Source organism: Hyperolius riggenbachi, chromosome 4 (assembly GCF_040937935.1).
Source record: "Hyperolius riggenbachi isolate aHypRig1 chromosome 4, aHypRig1.pri, whole genome shotgun sequence".
NCBI classification, from domain to species: Eukaryota; Metazoa; Chordata; class Amphibia; order Anura; family Hyperoliidae; genus Hyperolius; species Hyperolius riggenbachi.
In genome coordinates this window covers 107,211,069-107,225,347 of record NC_090649.1, presented here as the reverse complement: position 1 = coordinate 107,225,347, position 14,279 = coordinate 107,211,069, and positions in this window count along the sequence as shown.

Below are 14,279 nucleotides of genomic sequence, written 5' to 3'. Positions count from 1 at the left end.
CTCCTCAGCAGATATCCACTAATGGTGGCTATAGATCAATCGATCTATGGCCAGAACAACCATTAGATAGATCTCTCGCTGATTGAATCTGATCAGAGAGGGATCTGTTCCCGCCCACTCACTGGCCAGAGATGAAATTTATTGCATATCATCCTCCCTCAAGTGTAAAGTGTCCCCCCGGGCCCATGCTCAGTGTTTTATACTCTCACCTATCTGTCTGCGTGACTCCTGGCCTTCTTCTGTGTTCAACGTCACTGAGAGTGCCGGTACCACATGGCTCGCAGGGCTGTCGCTACCATAACAGTAACCTGGGCAATTGCCCTAGAAGTTCTCGGTTCTCCCCTTGATTTGCACTCTCCTTGGCCCCTGCAACGTTTTTGACAGCATAGCAACTTACCTGTCCCAGCACACTACTTCATTAGTCTGTGCTTTACATCTTCAGCTTCACTGGCCAAATCTTTTCTGTAACCTGGGACATGTCGTTACTGAAAAAAGATACCCCCGGCGAGGATGAAAATAAGGGTACACGGGAATCATGGAGCAGCACACCATGACAGGTGAGTTTCAAGTCAGGATGAGACCTGGGGGGCCCGGCAGTGCTCAGGGGGTCTGCGGGGGTGAAATTGGAGGGGGTCTGGGCCTGGGGATCCCCCAAATTACTTTTGCCCTGGGGTCCCACTGCAGCTTAAACCGGCCCTGGTGGTTTGGCATATGGGACATCACCTTACACTACGGGGACACATGGCCGTGGCAGGTCTGTTGGGTACATCGAGGTTTCAGGATACTGAACACCGTTGTTGCTGGGCATCTGATCAAGCCCTTGTGAATAAGAATTTCCAGCATTCCTGATCGCAGGGGCACCTCTAGCCATTTTGTCTATCCAGGCAAGAAAACCTGTGCCCCCCCTCCACCCCCGTGGTGCCCCCCATGAAAATTATTGTAATGTGGCAATGTTTCACCATAAAATAATCGTAATGGTGCAGTGTTTTACCAGAAAATAATCCTAATGCAGCAATGTATCACCGGAAAATAATCATAATGTGGGCAGCGTTTCTCCAGAAGATAATCGTAATGCAGCAATGTTTCACCAGAAAATAATCATAATGTGGGCAGCATTTCACTAGAACATAATCGAAATGTTCTTTGATCAAAGAATATGGCACAATAGTGGCTAAAAGCATTATTGCTAATAATTGGAAAAATCCGGCCACTTTGGATACAAGGGAATGGTTTGTTGGGATGGATGAATTATGTATGAATGAGGGGCGGGGACATGCAGCCAGATGTGAAGAAGTGTGGAGAAGCCTCACAACTAACCTTAGTTAGGTCATCTGAAGGGGAGTGTCTGGGGAGGGGAGAAGGTCGTGGGAGAAGGACATGGGAGAAAAGGGCATGTGTAAGAGGGTGTGGTTGTATGGGTGAAGGTTGTGTTTTGGAGAAAGATAGCCAAATACCAGGCAACAGCCGTCTAATAATGTGGTAGGGTGTGAAAAAGACCGAAAATGCTTGTATGTAGCTTCTACCAAACCATGATGATCACACAATTCAGTTCAGGGGTACGGCAATAAAACAGTATTGCTAATGCCACATGTAACTGATTACTCATGAATTTGGGTCTGTGTGCTGAGTTTGAAAAGAAAAAAAAAAAAAAAAAAAGAACATAATCGAAATGTGGGCAGTGTTTCACCAGAAAATAATGCGCACCTGTAAAAAAAAAAGATTTACTCACCTGCAGAAAACTCCTCTCCCGGCGCGCAGCTCCCCCAATTATCTTCCTGCAGCCAGCAGCTATGAAACTCCCCCGCTGACACAAGCAGAGCAGGGCTAAGGGAAGATGGTGCCCAAAGCCCTGCTCTCCAGTGCAGGGCTTCAGTTGCCATCTTCCAGTAGCCGTGCTCTGCCTCTCGGAAGACTCCCGCATGCTGAGGTGAGTTGCGGGGAGTAGGGATGGTCGCTGGATTCCGCAGAATTAAGAATTCCATGATTCCGGTCAGAATTTGATGATTCCGTTCCGTTGTGACGGAACGGAATTGCTATATCACTGTGGCGGAATTTCCGAGGAAAAGTATGAGAAGGACCTGTATGTGTATATATATATATATATATATATATATATATATATATATATATATATATATATATATATATATATATATATATATAGGACCACTATCACAAAAATCATAAAAATGTAAAATACATGTAAACACTTACAAATAAGGAGTATGTTTCTTCCAGAGTAAAATGAGTCATACAATACTTTTGTTCTATGTTGCTGTCACTTACAGTAAGCAATAGAAATCTGACAGATCCGACAGGTTTTGGACTAGCCCATCTCCTCATGGGGGTTTCTCAGTGTTTTCTTTATTTTCAAAAGCATTTCATAAATGGCAGTTGCTCCATCCAACAGCCAAAAAAGTGTGTACCGAGCAGGGAGGCTGGGCAGTATCTCTGTATAAATCCTTTTTAGGGAATGTAATTATAAAGAATAAAGGCCTTGCTGAGAATCCCCTATGGAGAGATGGACTAGCCACAATCATATCAGTTGTATCAGATTTATACTACCTACTGTAAGTGACAGCAACAAAGGAGAAAAGTAATGTATGCTCATTTTACTCATGGAGGAAACCTACTTCTTATTTGGATGTGTTTACATGTATTTAAATGTTATAATTTTTAACCATAGTGGCCGTTTAGAAGAACCCCATTATCTTTTCTGCTGGGTCTTCTAACCAGTGATGTCACTAATGGTGTCACTTGCTGTAGAAGAGTAAAAGGGGCCCCAGTGAGATCACATCCCCTGCATCCTCTATTGCTATGCCACCGCACATAATAATAAGGTAAGAGGCTGCCAAAATCTCTGCCATCTATAGAGCTGACATGGAGGAAATTGATTTTTTTCTTAACCAAAGTCGAATTTCTCTTTAAAAAGAAGCGTAGTGCTTGCAGACACAATTTATATTGCCTGTGGCTAGGAGCTGCGTGCCTCCTGATTATATTGCTAGTTTCAGAAAACCAAGGCAATGTTACTAATGAATCCTGACTTTTACAATTTTCACTAAACATTTCTTCTAACAAGCTTTAAAGATCTTCCTTCGGTGAAGCATCACTGATGTACAAAGTTTGTAGGAAACACACGCGAGCTCAAATAATCGCAATGACAGCACCATTCACAGCCCTATTACTTATACTGATATAAACAGTAAGCAGAGCAGCTTACAGATGAAAAGAAATAGCTGGAGAAACACATTTTTTTTTTAAATATATAACAAGCAGAGCCCTCAAGATTTACAGAATTAATTAAATATATAGTACATTCTAACATACAGTATTTCTTATTACTGAGCTGTGTACTCAAATTATCAGAAATGTAAGTTTTATATGTACATTCATTTAAAGGGAACATGAACGAGTAAAATTATTTCAAATAAACGCATGATGTACCTGCAAATGCATATTGTATACATGACCTCGCCATCAGTTCCTCTCAGAAGCTCACCATTTTCTTCTTACAATGATTCTGTCCAGTTCTGACAAGATTTTGTTAGAACTGAAATATATCAGTTGCTGTCAGTTATATATAAGTTTCTGTCAGTTATAACTGAAAGGACAACTGATGAGCAAGGCAATGTCCATGTTTCCCTATGGCTCAAGTGGGCGATATTACAGCTTAGCAGTGTGCTGACCAGGAAGCTGTTATGGGCTAATCGACATTTTAATAATGCAGGATAAAAAATTTCATTGATCACAGTGGACAAACAGGATGCAGGAGAGGAGAAAGAGATTGATGAGTAGACTACACGGGAGGTAAGTATGATGTGTTTATGTTTATTCTGAATGTGTTTGTTGCTGTTGTTTGAAGTCTGTTACCGGTATATGGGATTTAAAGGAATACTGTAGGGGGTCGGGGGGAAATGAGTTGAACTTACCCGGGGCTTCTAGTGGTCCCCCGCAGGCATCCTGTGCCCGTGCAGCCGCTCACTGCTGATGTCACCAGGAGCGTACTGCTGAGGCCCAGTATGGTCTGTGCCTGTGTAGTACGCTCCTGGTGATGCCAGCAGAAGCGAGGACACAGCAACGCAGGCAAAGTGGTTTTCAGACTTTAAAGTCTGAAATTCCAGAAGTGAACCGGAGACGGGGCCGGAGCATTGGTGAGTGGCTGCGCGGGCAGAGAATGACTGCGGGAGACCATTAGAAGCCCCGGGTAAGTTCAACTCATTTTCCCCTGACCCCCTACAGTATTCCTTTAAAACGTTTTAGGTGGTGAGAGAGAATGGAAGCAGGTGAAAGAAAAAAAAAGGGGGGGGGGGAGGCATGGTCCATTTAATTTAACATCTGCAACACCTGTTGAAAAAGCATGATAACTGATATTTTATTATCCGTGTTCTAATGATCCTGTCTTCAGTGATTAAAGCTCTTGTCGCCATTGATTGGCAGTCTTCTTCCAAGTGCCTGACCCTAACCTTGGCCTACATAAACTCCTTTCTGGTACCTAGCCCTAACTACCATCCAACATAAAGCCTTTCCAGTAACTCCCGCAGGGCCGGCGCTACCATTAAGGCAAAGGAGGCAGCTGCCCCAGGGCCCTAGAGCTTGTAGGGGCCCCCAGTGGCTACAAGAGGAAAAAAATTTTTCAAAATCGGCCTTATAGTTTTTGAGAAAATCGATTTTAAAGTTTCAAAGGAAAAAAAAACACATTTAAAAACCTGCCGACTTTAATGGTTAATAGCAAATCCACCTTAAATGCTAGAAACCCTAAATTTGCAGGGTATGTTAAGGAGATCATTAGGAATAAGAGGAAAAAACAATTTTTCAAAAAGACCTAGTTTTTGAGAAAATCGATTTTAAAGTTTCGAAGGAAAAAAAGTATACTTTTAAATGCGGTAAATGTCACTTTTAGTAGCAAACCTAATGGTAGTGTAATTTTACATGCATCAAACGAAAGCGCAATAAATTTCCTGACAGGGTTTCCAGGGGGTCTATACGCAGCCGCAGCGCTTTGGCGAGGGATCGCTATACATCCGCAATATGGCTGTATGAAGATCCCTGGCATGTTTTCCTATTTTCCCAATTTTTTTTCTTTTATGTTTAGAGTGTGGGAATTTAAAAAAAAAATTGTGGGGTCCCCCCTCCTGAAACTTTTTAACCCCTTGTCCCCCATGCAGGCTGGAATAGCCAGAATGTGGAGCTCCGACCGATTGGGACTTCACACCCTGACTATACCAGCTGCAAAAAAGATCTCTTAATGCCGATTTTTGTTCCGGGGTATATGTTGGGGGGCCCCCCAGGTTTATTTTGCCCTGGGGCCCCATTGTTGCTTAAACCGGCCCTGAACTCCCGTACCACTAAATTCTTTCTGATACCTAATAATTTACCTTGCTAACACAAAGCACTTCCTTTGGCAAGACTTAAAGTGGTCTAACACCCAGCATTACAACTTTGTTTTAAAAGATTGCTTACAGCTTAGAAACTATTATGCCAGATTTTTTTTTAAGCAGAAATTCACTGAATGGGTTAAACATGACATTTTAGTCTTGCATTTAGCTAGAAATCCGCATCGGTGCTGAGGTTTAGTTACAAATGTATCATTGTTTGGAATGCAAATAGACCTCTGAAAAAGCTGGTCTGGGAAGCCCTCTGTGCGCTCTCAGAGAGGTGTTTGTTTATTTACATTGTAAATAGATACATTTTGTGTCTAAATCTTAGCACGGAGGAGGATTTCTAGCTAAATGCAACACTAAAATGTCATGTTTAATCCATTCAGTGAATTTCTGCTAAAAAAAAAATCTGGCATAATAGTTTCTAAGCTGTAAGCAATCTTTTAAAGCAAAGTTGAAATGCTGGGTGTTAGACCACTTTAAGGTCATTTATTCAATTCACTTTCTCTCTAAAGTTTTCCTCCATCGTCTGTTTAAAATAATGTTTTAGCACCCTGCAATTGAAAAAGTACCAAAAAGTAAGTAAAATATACAGTCAACAGTGTTTTATTATGTGCTTATGGCTTAAAAGGCATTTTATTGATAAGGTGTGGAAAAAGAATCCTTTGGAGTATAAGTGAATTGAATAAGGACCATGGTGCACTGCATTACTGTCACCCACAGGGATCGGGATTGGGATCCAATCTTTAAGACAACAGATTTTGTCCTAGCGCTGTAGAGTTCTGTTGTTACGGAGGGATGACAGCATGGTGCACAACAGAATGGCTTCGAGTAAGCAGGGTGAGTGGGGAAACAATGCCTTGGCCAACACCCAGCCAAGACGATCCTGCAGTCCAGATCTCTCTGCAACGCATTGGAGCTGATGTACAAAAGCTAGGGTCTCCAGACACCTCCAACTGACCACCTTGGTCAAGAACCATCTGAAAAATAAAACATACCTAGTTTTTAAGCAACGATGAAAAGAAGTATTGATCACATATCACGTATCTTCTATAATCCACTTAGCTTTCCTGTCAACAAAGTGTCGATAACTGAATTTGTGTTTATTTTTCACCATCTAGCAAGCAAAACACTCCAAGTAAGTTTGATGATGATGAGTTTTTCTCCCTTATTTTTGGAACTTGTTTATGTGTTAGATGTTAAAAATCTATTCTGTATATAATGAGAGCAAAAGACAACCTGAGATAAGCTAGATACATCTGGACCTATGAATGTTATACCATACCCTACTGCCAACCCTAGTGTGCTCTTATTGAAAAGACAAAGAGACAATGTTACGATTATCTAATTCTACCATATAACTAGAGATGGCTTGAACACTTCACCAGCAAGCAGTATTCAACAAAGATCGGGTATTCGCCGCAAGCGGTGAGCACATGGCGCTATTAGACCCGCCTCATACATCGTCATTGGGCTAAACTTTGACCCCTTACATCACAGTCAGCAGGCACATGGCAGCCAATCAGCCTGCACTCCCTCACAGACCCACCTGCCCCCTATAAAAACACAGCAGCGTTGGCCATGTTCCAGTCTGTCTTCGGCTGGATTGGAGAGAGGAAGGGACAGAGCTTGCTGGAGATAGGGAAAGTGTTAGCTAGACTTGATTGTTTTGATATTTGCTGGCTGATTCTGGGGCATAACAAGCAATCACTGGGCCCCCCTACAAAACTTTGGATGGAGGCCCCTCCTGCCAAACACCCCCCCCCCCTCTTTCGACTTTCTGCACAGGTAAACTGAGAACCAATATTATTCTATTGGTTAGTGCACACTAGAGATGTCGCGAACCTCTGATTTTAGGTTCACGGACCTCCGCGAAAGGTTCGGTTCGCTTCAATGGGGAGGCGAACTTTGAAAATTTTAAAAAATTCTACCGGCTGGAAAAATGATAGAAAACATGTTTCAAGAGCTCTAATACCTGAAGCCACACCTGATTGAGTGAAATACACATCACTGCTGGAGGACCCTCCCTCCTCCAAGCAAGGTCCTTATACCATTTGACTCAGTTGTCTGCCTACACTAATTAGTTATGGGACAGCTGCTACACACTCTGCTAGGGAGATTTTAATTAGCCTCTTGTGGGTCTCCTCCCTCCTACTGGAGGGAGGGGAGGAGGGTCTCATCTGCCAGGGAATTATCCTATTTCAAAAAACAGTATACATCATACCATGGCTGCAGGGGGCTGAGGGAAGCCCCAGGTGAGTTCATCTCATTTTTTTTTTTTACTTTAGGTTCACTTTAAGCAACCTAATGTTTCTATTGCATTTAGCATAAATGGTAAATTTTAGGCCAGCTTCAGTTACTACTGTAGTGGTACCGTGGTTAGTGTGCTTGCCCACCACACAGTGAAACCCAGGTTCAAATCCCAGCCAATGTGAGTTGGCTTTTATGCTACAAATCCTTAAAGGGAACCTAAACAGAGAAGGATATTGATTTTTTTCTTTTAAAATAATACCAGTTGCATGAATCGCCTGCTGATCCTGTGTCTCTAATACTTTTAGCCACAGCCCCTGAACAAGCATGCAGATCAGGTGCTCTGACTGAAGTCAGACTGGATTAGCTGCATGCTTGTTTCAGGGTGTGATTCAGCCACTATTGCAGTCACAAAGATCAGCTGGACTGCCAGGCAACTGGTATTGTTTACAGGAAACATCCATATCACTCTCAGTTAAGGTTCCCTTTAAGCAACCTAATGTTTCTATTGCATTGAGCATAAATGGTAAATTTTAGGCCACCTTCAGTTACTACTGTAGTGGTACAGTGGTTAGTGTGCTTGCCCACCACACAGTGAGATCTGGGTTCGATTCCCAGCCATGGTATGATGTATACTGGTTTTTGAAATAGGATAATTCCCTGGCAGATGAGACCCTCCTCCCTCCAGTAGACCCACAAGAGGCTAATTAAAATCTCTGTAGCAGCTGTCCCATAACTAATTAGTGTAGGCAGACAACTGAGTCAAATGGTATAAGGACCTTGCTTGAAGGTGGGCAGGCTTAAAGCAGTGAGACAATTGTGTTTGGCAATAATGTGTCTGCTGACAGTGGTATGGAGGCTCAAAGTTTTGCTCAATAGAGCATTATGGGGCAAATCGAACTTCCGCAAAAAAGTTCGCTTGCCGCAGGCGAATGCGAACCGAACCCCCAAAGTTCGCCTGGAACCGTTCGCGACATCTCTAGTGCACACTTGAATATGTTTTCCCCATGCAGATAAAAACAGACAGCAGTGAAGCACTGCACATATTTGCTCGATCAATTACATTAGCTTCTGTGATAAAACTGGCATGTTTTTACACACACAGACACACATTGGGCTTGATTCACTAACGTGTGATAACTGTTATCATGGCCGTGCTATGCGATTCGCGCGAGTTTGTAAATTTTTGTTCTGTACAAATGTTTGCGTGCTAATTTTCACATTTGCATGCTAATGTGAATTGCAACATGCGTTAACCTTCGCATTCATGCTAACGCGCAGAAATTTGCATTAGCGCGCAAACGCGAACATTTGCAAGCGAAATAATGTACACGCAAAAATCACGGCAAACTGACGCGAATCGCATTGCACGTCTGTGATTACAGTTAGCACACTTTAGTGAATCAAGCCCATGGTGTGCAGAAAATTCATACAGAAAACCGAAAGACTAGTGTGCTCCCAGCCTCAGTTTATTAATAATAATGGCAGTATATGTATAGCGCCTTTCTCCTGTCGGACTCAAAGCGCTTGCGAGGCAGCCACTGGAGCGCACTCAGTAGCAGTGTTAAGGAGACTTGCCCAAGAAACTCCTTACTGAATAGGTGCTGGCTTACTGAACAGGCAGAGCCAAGATTTGAACACAGGTCTCCTGTGTCAGAGGCAGAGCCCTTAACCATTACACTATCCAGCCACTGCTTACACTCACTCTGTCCATCTCACTCACTCTGTCCATCTCCAATGGAGCAGAACTGGCTATGCAGCTTTCTCCAACATCACTACAGTACACAGCACTTGGGGAGGGGTAGAGAGGTTGGGGGCTGTACAGAACAGCCTGCTGCACGCTAAATAGGGACTGTCTATAAATATTTGTCTACAAAACTTTGTATGATTCCTTATCAGAAGGCAGAAATATATTTCTCTCCTTGCCCTTAGTTGTCAGACTCTCGGGGCCCTGCATCCCGTGTGTGTGTGTGTGTGTGTGTGTGTGTGTGTGTGTGTGTGTGTGTGTGTGTGTGTGTGTGTGTGTGTGTGTGACATTCCATAGCCCACAGACACCATTGTGCCCAGTGCCCACTACAATCACAATAGTGCTCCAGGGCCTCTGTTATTATCACTAAATTGTGTTTGAACTGTTGCAGCATATTTTCAGTGTCTGTCTGATGTGCACAGACAGAGCACACCGGCACTGAGCCACACCTGTGCCCACTTATAGTGATATCTAATTGTGTGCCACATAAAAGCACAAGCACAGTTTTTCTACTACTGCTCCAGGGCCTCCGTTATTATCACTAAATTGTGTTTGAACTGTTGCAGCATATTCTCAGTGTCTGATAGTGCACAGACAGAGCACACTGGCACTGACCCACACCTGTGCCCACTTCTAGTGATATTATTTGACTGCGTGCCACACATCTGGTCTGTCAGTGTGATGCGGGCATAATTCTTACATTACCACTCTGGACATTTAAAAGCAGCCCTTTATTCCCCAAATGTAGGAATGTAATGTGATTTCTGCCCTTTAAGGATTAAAACCGGACTCTGGGTCAACTTCGTAATTTTGGTGGGACTTTTGGAATGGATGTATGGAGATTCGCCAGGTTCACCTGTTCGTGAACATTTGCGGAAGTTCGCGTTCGCCAACGGAAAATTTGATGTTTGTGACATCTCTACCTATAACTAGCCTTATCCTTTTGCCAAAAATTGAATATAATATAGAAAACACAGAAGTATTTTTTATTCAACCTACATTTTCGATAATTTCTTGTGCCCCTTGCTGCAGTTCCGCTGTCATCCAGTCCTCTGCTTCCCCCTCTGTAGCGACCTCCGGCGGTGGCTTCTGCACATGCGCGGGAACGGTCAATTAGCATGGCAGACATTTTCATAGATACAGTAAGCTACTGGTTTCAATATTGGGAAGAGTTTGGATCCTTTAATGCTGTGAATTAATTAAATACATCATAGTGATTTTCGGTTCCTGGCATTGATAAGTAAAAACGATATAATTTCTCTATAGGACTTGACAAAGTGCTAACTATGGCATGAATCATTGGCCACCGTGCTCTGCACCCCTGGAAGCGGTTCATGCTGGGTACGTGGGCCCTGCAGTTTTTGTTTATGGATCCACTACTTTTAAATGAAAACATTTAATAAAAGGAAATTGTACAGATCACATCATGTGCACATGAGGTAGTCCTTTGCTTTGTCTATTAGTAGAAATTGACTTATCTTGGTAATGTATGTTGTCCGCAGCAGCACCATTGTGCATCTGCAAGTGGAGCAACTTAAAGAGACACTGAAACGGAAAAAAAAAATATGATATAGTGAATTGGTTGTGTACTATGAATAATTACTAGAAGACTAGCAGCAAATAAAATATTCTCATACTTTTATTTTCAGGTATATAGTGTTTTTTCTAACATTGCATCATTCTCTAATATGTGCAGATTACACAACACTCAGCATTCAAAATGAGTCTTTCAGTGCAGTCTGTGAACTAATGACCTATCCTCTGGCAGAGGAAAAGTAAATAGTCCAGGAACAGTTGAGATAATAAAAGTCAGATAACAGCCCTCTCCACGACTAACTTAGTCGGAGAGCTTAATGGCTTGTTTGCATAGAGATAACAACTGGAGTTTTTCAACTCTTCCTGTACTGGAAACAATTAGACTGATGTATCTGATCTTAATGTTTTATTTCTTAGCTGTGCTACACATACAAATCATAATATCATCATTTTTAATTAATAGAACATTAGTAGCAAAGAAAAGAGTCTATCATTTTTATTTTCAGTTATATAGCTTTTTTATATAACATTGCATCATTCTGTCATATTTAAAATTAGAACCCTTTGAACTCCCTTGCAGTGAAACCTTATCGGAAGCTGCCTCTCCCTCTTCGATGGACTTCAGAAAATAGGACTGCCTCTGACCCTCTGAAGATGGGTCGGAGAGCTCAGAGACGCTCTTTTGCATAGATAACAACTGATGTTTCTTAACTCTTCCTGTACTGGAAACAATATGAGACTCTTTCCTTTGCAAATAATGTTCTAATAATTATCTATACTACAAATACAATTCATTATACCATAAGTTTATTTTCACTTCAGATTCCCTTTAAAGAAATACTTAAGTCTAGAAAAAAAAATGACATTTACTCACCCGGGGCATCCCTCAGCCCCCCGAAGCTGTATGGTGCCCTCGCAGCCCCGCTCCGATTGTCCTGTCCCCGCCGGCGGCTACTTCCGGTTCGGCGACAGCCGCCGACAGGCTGGGAACGCGGCTGATTTTCTCTCTATGCTGCTAGTGATAGCAGCGGCTGGGAACGCGGAAAATCAGCCGCGTTCCCAGCCTGTCGGCGGCTGTCGCCGAACCGGAAGTAGCCGCCGGCGGGGACAGGACGATCGGAGCGGGGCTGCGAGGGCACCATCCAGCTTCGGGGGGGCTGAGGGATGCCCCGGGTGAGTAAATGTCATTTTTTTTCTAGACTTAAGTATTCCTTTAAGGTGTACACTGTTTCAAGCTCTCATTTGAGTAATTCCTCTATAGCCTGTAGAAAAGCAGATTTTGCAATCACATAGCAATTAACAGAATGCCAGTTTGTGGTAGGTATTGTATTTCTTCTTGTAAAGACAAAACTGAAGATTTCTCCTCTTGGGGTTTTACGTTTCTCATCAGATTGTCTTCTGAAGTCTTCTAGAGAAAGGTGTTTTTTTTCTTGGTGACTTTGTGGTAACATGACATTTACCATTGGGACCAATTCAAATAAAGTCGATCTCAAACGGTCAGCCTAATGATGAGACAGGGAGGAAGGAAAGACAAGAAGGACACACGTTTTATTGATCTTAAATTTGATACTTTCAGACACAGGATAAGACGATAAATAATGCATTGACCTGTACTAGGAAAAGGCTGCTCTGCAGCATCAGAACTGGAATACAGCCAGTCATGGTGGAGTTCATCATTGGTGACATCAGGCCAGGATCTTTTTCCACTGGGAACTCACATGGGTCCAATGGCGTAACTAGCACAGCTGATTACTAAGCTATGTTTCCAGCAATGACTTCTCTGTTACCCCTTACTATTCACTGGTGGCATCAGAGCCTGCAACTCTTCCAACACTAATGAAGCTAATCCTTTACAAAGGCCAAAGATAATGTTTACCTACAGCCTGTAGCTTTCCCTGTAGTCCCCATCAGTTCAAAAGGTTTCAATGTACAGCATGCAGCAAGGATAGAACATTATACCCTGTAGTCCCGCATGGCCTTACTAATACCACTAAAGCTATGCCTCTGTGATGACAATGACTGGAATAAAATCATAGTATTCATCATGCAACAGAAACTCTAGTATGTGCATATTGACCTACATTTTCCTGGAGTGGTAGCAGAAACACAGAATAATTGTAGCATTGGCTTATGAAGTATGCTTAGTTGGCAGGGCATGGGGATGGTGGGGCATGCACAGAACTATCTAAAGATATTGCAGTCTATAGCTCTGTAAAAAAGAAAAGTTCCATCACTCCAATACTTTTTCCTTCAAACCAGGAAAACAATGTGGAATGCGTTGGCCTTAGGCAGCGACAATGGTGTATTAATCCCCCTGCCTCAGCCGCAAGTTTAAAGGCTCTGATTTGTTCGGAATGCAGAATCCAAACTCCGGAGCTCACGCCTACATGCCACCAAAGTTCCTTTTGTATCTTCTGGACAACTTTACTAATCCTACCATAGCCAAGTTAACTTGTGGCCAGGTTATAGTCAACTTTACTAATCCTACCATCCATAGCTAAATTAATCCATGGCCAAGTTATAGTCAACTTTACTAATCCTACCATAGCCAAGTTAACCCGTGGCCAAGTTATAGTCAACTTTACTAATCCTACCATCCATAGCTAAATTAATCCATGGCCAAGTTATAGTCAACTTTACTAATCCTACCATAGCCAAGTTAACCCATGGCCAAGTTATGCTTACTAAATATATCCTATAAAACACACTGCTCCTAGGTATACATTATCCCACCTCTTGTTTCCCTCCCTATTCCTTTAGATTGTAAGATTGCAAGGGCAGGGCTCTCTCACCCTTAGTGTCTTGGAATTTGTTATACATTTTGATTATCATGTTACATTTTTCTCTGTAATTACTATGTCTATCAATTCTGTATTATTACTTACCAATGCCGATATATTGTGCCGGCCGTTGTCTGTATTATACACCCCATATGAATTACTTACTCTGTAAAGCGCCATGGAATATGTTGGCTCTGATAAATAAATAATAATGCAGCACTTCTCAAATGAGAGAACCACTGGATATACAGGTGAAAACGGCATCACACTGAATTAAACTACTCTTATGTTTCTCATATTCAAAAATAGCATCCTGAAACATAAACACTAAAATAGCACAAAGATAAGCAATGCAATTACGGTATAAAAGGCCTGCTTGACCGGCCAAGTCACGGTGGGAGTGGACGTCCATAATTCCGCCATCACATAATAGGATAGAAGCATCCTGAAAGCACAAGTGGCTTCAAATCTTATGTAAAATGGGGAAATGCTGTTTAGCGTTTGATGTTTGTAACATTAAAGACCTATACAAAGAGCGTATAATGACAATGATGGAACAGATTGCAGTAATATTCAGTCTACCACAAT